This window comes from Nicotiana tomentosiformis, chromosome 1, assembly GCF_000390325.3.
Source record: "Nicotiana tomentosiformis chromosome 1, ASM39032v3, whole genome shotgun sequence".
NCBI lineage: Eukaryota > Viridiplantae > Streptophyta > Magnoliopsida > Solanales > Solanaceae > Nicotiana > Nicotiana tomentosiformis.
The window spans coordinates 157019357-157024971 of record NC_090812.1 but is presented as its reverse complement, the minus strand read 5'-3'; the positions used below and the strand labels follow the sequence as shown (position 1 = coordinate 157024971).

Here is a 5615-nt window from a genome sequence, read left to right as displayed (position 1 = left end):
AGATTCATGTATGTTAACCAAAATCGAGTTAGGAATTCTTACCTCAGTGTTTTCCTTAAAAAACTCTCGAACAATCGCCTCACCCGAACTTTCTTCGTCCAAAAATGGAAGAATGAGACGAAGTCTCATTTTTTTGACTTTATTCTGCTGCCCAGGGGTTTGTTCTTCGCGTTCGCGACCCTCGCCCCGCGTTCGCGATGAACAAATTCTTCAACAGCCATTTCTAAACCCTTCTTAGACAACCTCTCGTATAATGGTCATAACTTTTTGTACAAAACTCCAAATAACAAATGATTTAACTTTTTGAAAACTAGACATCAAGGACTACAGTTTTATGTTTGGATGATCTCCAAATTTCTTATATACGCTTCCAAAGTCAGTTCTGTGCACCAGAAATTCCTTTTTTATGATTTTCAAACTCTTTCCAGATAGCCTGTAGTATATCTACTATAACTTTTTGTACACAACTCCAAATGTCAAATGGTTTGCTTTTCTGAAAACTAGACACAAAGAGATACAACTTTTATTTTTGGATAATCTCCAAATTCCTTATAAATTGCAAGATATAAGCTTCCGAAGTCGGGTGATGGACAACAGGAATTCCTTCTTCGCGAACGCGAAGAACAAATTCCCATAAGCCAAATCCTTCTTCGCGAACGCGAGAGGCACCCCGCGAACGCGAAGAACAACACTAGACATCAGAAAACCAACATCCAAAGACGCCCAAAATGATCTAATAACACCCGAAACATACCCGAGGGCCACAACCAAATATACCAACAACTCCTAAAACACGATACGAACTTAGTCGAGGCCTCAAATCACATCAAATAACACCAAAACTACGAATTGCACCTCGAATCAAACTTATGAGTTTATAAAATTTTTAAATTCTATAACTTGTGCCGAAACATATCAAATCAATCCGGAATGACTTCAAATTTTGCACACAAGTCAAAAATGATATAATGGAGATGTTCCATATTCTGGAATCGAATTTCGACCTCGATATCAATAAAGTCAACTCCCGGTCAAACTTTCTAAAAATCCTTCATTTTCCAACTTTTGCCAAAATGCATCGGATTGACCTACGGACTTCCAAATCTATTTTCGAACATACGCCTAATTCCAAAATCACAATACGAAACTATTGACATCATCAAAATTCCATTTCGGAGTCGTTTGCTCAAAAGTCAAACTCCGGTCAAATTCTTTTTCATTTAAGTTTCAAAATGAGAATTGCTCTTTCGGTTTAATTCCAAACCTTCCGAAAAACTAAACTCGACCACACACGCAAGTCATAACACATATTACGAAGTTGCTCGAAACTTTAAGTCGCTGAACGGAACGTTAATTCTTAAAACGACAAGTCAGGTCATTACATAACACCTTTACGCTGTCTTACTTCAACAACAACAAACCTAGTGATTCCCACAAATCCCACACTGTCTTACTTCGAATTGTCTAAATATGTAAATTTTATTTCAAAAATCAATTTGAAAAATCTAAGCCCAAATTACAAATAAAGTGAGAAACTTTCATTCTCGTGTTTTGAACTCCTTAACACTAAATAAGAGGGATAACTTTACTACTTTAAAATTATAGTATTCACATTGTTTTTCAGTTTCATTGCAAGTTTTTTTTTTTTTTCGTATTGTTCCAGTTTTATCGGATGTCCCCGAAGGAAAATTGCAAGGTTATAAAGGTCCATGTTCTTATCATTTTTCCGCCTTTTGGAATTGGGCTTTTAGTGAGCTATTATGGGCTTCTTGGATATGCGGTCCAAACATATGAGCTGGGCTTCAGAGGCATTTTCTAAACTTTTCTTTTGAAATATTTTGCAAAAAATTGTTTTTCAACCAAACATTTGAGTGTACATAGTAAACATGAACTATTGACTTCACTTTTAAATTTGTTTTACATGAGCGATAAAAATGTTCACTATCCTCTACATCTCATGCAAACAAATGGACGATACTTGAAAAGAAAATTCTGAAAGGATGATTAGTCAGCATTTTCAAGAGGATGCATTTTTTTTTTCTTTGTGGCTAAAATCAAATTAAAAAACAGCGTTCTTTTTATTTTAGAACAGTATTTGGGTTGCTCTCGTGGTAAGCACCCTCCACTTCCAACCAAGAGGTTGTGAGTTCGAGTCACCCCAAAAGCAATGTGGTGAGTTCTTGGAAGGAGGGAGCCGAAGGTCTATCGGAAACAACCTGTCTATCCTAGAATAGTAGTAAGGTCTGCATACACACTATCCTCTCCAAACTCCACTAGTGAGATTATATTGGGTTGTTGTTGTATTTTGTTATAAAATAATTCCAAAGTGATTCCTCCTCCTTACAATAAAAAGAGTTAATTGGAATTTAGATTAGTATCAGTTGAGATGGCCGAGTTGGTCTAAGGCGCCAGATTAAGGTTCTGGTCCGAAAGGGCGTGGGTTCAAATCCCACTCTCAACATAATAATACCATTTTCATTCTAAGTTCTCAGCAAATTCCACATAATACTATTTTCTTCTCCTATATTTCTGTGTTCAGTTGGCTTTTTAAAAAAATCTTTAATCAGTCCCTATAAATAAAATTTTCACCATTGCTGCTGTAAGCTTTGATCATTGCAACAAAATCAAAGTAAGTAGTAGGCTTTAAAAGTTTCTCCTTGGAAGTGCGATGGCCGTACGACTACTTATGCTCTTCGTTAGACTTTACTTGACCTTTTATTGGTTGGAATTTTTTTTTTACTCGCACCTGATGTTTACGTGACACGTTAATTCTACTGTAACTCTATTTTATATCCGTTTTTATGGTCAATTTTATAATTATCTTGTTTTTGTTCAATTTTGTGAAGCTGATGGTGCAGTTTATCTAGAGTTTAAATGTCAGACGTTTACATAACCTAAAAATATCTAATAGAGTTAGAGAGCGAAATTGCAGTGGAATAGGAAGTGGTCGACCAAAAAAATATAATTTTCGGTTAAACTATTAAATTTATATAATGAAGGGCTAAATCTAGTTAAAGATAATAACTCTAGATATTGAACACAAGGAGGCGCGGTAGATGAGACAGATTCTATATATGGTTGATGACAATAAATGTAAAAAATACTCTTACAACAAAAACATTAAGTGAGATATATCTAGATTATTGACATTTATGTTAATAAAGAGAATCATCTACTCAATAATGAATTGACAGGACGAATATGCTGACAACGGTGTATGACGGATAGATCCAAGATTTGTATGGGAAAATGTGGAATAATATGAACAAGAATTTTTATGTTTGTGCTAGAGAGAGAGATAGTCTTCTTCTCAAAAGTGTTCTTATCAGCAATAATATTACATACCCATATTATTGTCTTTTCTTTCTATATATATGAGGCCTTTTTTTTAGGAAATCCTAATAGTAAAAATATCAGGAATATTCACTAGAATATTCTTCTTTTAATACCCTATTCTGACAAATTAGCCGTTACAAGTCTTATCACTAATAGTCGATCTCGACCTCGACTCTTATTGACATCTTGACTACGATCTCTATTGATATCTCGACCACAGCTCATGTCGACACCTTGGCCATTAATCTCGTTATGTCTTGGGCGAGCTCGACCAATGACATTCTTTAATGCCATTTTATGCTAAATATTCTAAAGGCAAATTTTTGGCCTATTCAGTTAGTCCTCCCGCTTATTAAGGCCAAGGTCGGACGACCTTGGTGAGCGGACTCTGTTTGTCATTGTTGACGAATTTGGGCGAGCAAGTTGGGTAGCGATGCTTTAGGCGAGGTGGAAGCATGACTTTTCGTAAGTTGCAAACTTTGGGGATGCGTCGTTTCAGAAAGACGTCATGACATCATGCGTCATTATTACTTTGCGTCGTTTCTTGCGCCTCTACTGTTTCGATATCTACGCTGGGTAATGATGGTCTAATTTCTTGGTTTTGGAGCTCAAACTATTATAAATAGGGATCTGAGGCCATTTGTGTTTGTTTTGCTTTCATCTAATATCAAATCCCTAGGTTTCTCTCTTTCATTTTCCATATTGAACCCTAATCTCCATTCTGCTTCATCGTTGCGCGCTCACTCCCTTGATTCTAGTGACCGTTGCTTCCAATTTCTGTGCTTAAGACATCCTCCTTCAAGACTATGGTTAACGAAACCTCTGACTTCGGTATGGCGTCTAACAACTACCCCTTGGCGGTATGTATGCTACCTCACGACGGCGATGCTTTTGCTGCCCTCGAGAATGATAGATTTCCTACGGTGAAGGAAATAATTCCTTGTAGTGAAAAGCCTAGATATGATTTTTTGAAGTTACCCGAGGACGACTCTGAGGCTTCTGAATATGTGATGAACGAGGTCGTTCTTGCTGATTTTAAGGCGAAGTTTAAAATACCGGCCCACCTCGATCTGGTCCCGGCGGGACGTGATGTGGTGCAGATACATCACCCCAGATATTACGCGTTCTACGCATATCCGTTCTATGTTGGCAACTCCTTTCCTCTCTCCTCATTGGCGGAGGAATTTTGCCGCTATTACGGCGTCTGCCCGGCCCAACTTTCACCTTACATCTATAAACTCATCCGCATGTTGATGAAATATGCGGAATTGGCTGGCCGCGGGATCTCTCTTAGCCACCTGATGCACCTCTTCGCACCTAATTTCTATAGGGGGACGATGTTTGCATCTTCGTGACCGAGGAAGTAAAAGTTTAGTAGTAAAGATGGATGATAAAGCAAATCGTCAATTCTGACTCAGCTACTTCTTTGTCAAGATCGAGGATGTGGTGGCCAACGCGAGTGGATTACCTGAGGCTTAGAACTATGCCCGTAAGTGCTCTTGCCAATCATTTATTTTGCCCGTTTTAATCCTAATCTAACATTCCGTCTTTTCATCCCTTAGCCGAGACTTAGGCCACTACTTTGGCTGTAGATATTCATGACTGGGTCAGCCATGTCTAGCCTCACACAGTGTGGATTCGCGAATGGCCGACTTTTATCATGAAATTCGGGCCCAAGATTTTAACGATCGATGTGTTTGTTCATGTCGTTTTGATATCATAGTCGCCTGCTCGTTACAATTTTGAGCATAAAGTGACAGTCTTTAATTTTTCTTTGGCAGCCCGAGGACCTTTGAGAAGGCAGAAAGCTCCACGCTCTAGCATTCCGTAAGATGAAGGCCGTTTTATTCTTTCTGCAGTGGTGAGACCCGTTCGATCGTCGACTAATGCAGCAGGGCTTTCGACTTCTCCTTTGCGTCATCTAATAGATGAGGAATAATTTGCCGAATGATGATAACTCGCTTCTCCGCAAGAGGTAATTTATGGATATTGGCGAAAGAGTTGCCCGTGTGAGGGGTTCGGTGATGGAGGATTTTGTTGTACGAGAAACGAAAACCATTGACCTTGGAGATGGCGACGATTTGCCGCCCACGATCCCGTCGTTGTCGGAGGCCTAGGGATGTACGTTGCTGACACCCTATGAGGGGACGAGTCATCAACCTAGTTACCAGCCGAGGATCCTTCTTCCCGGATTGACACAGAGGGGAAAACTGTAGCCGAAGAAGTTTATGAGACGGGCTGTGATGTGGACGCTGATGAAGTTAGGATAATGGGGAAAG

The 5615-nt window shown here is 38.9% G+C and overlaps 1 non-coding gene across 1 annotated transcript; it reads left to right on the top strand.

The window, feature by feature from the left end:
• The first annotated feature begins 2380 nt into the window (after positions 1–2380).
• TRNAL-AAG (transfer RNA leucine (anticodon AAG)) lies at positions 2381–2461 on the top strand. Its single transcript has one exon. It is a non-coding gene; the product is annotated as a tRNA-Leu (tRNA).
• Positions 2462–5615: the final 3154 nt, after the last annotated feature.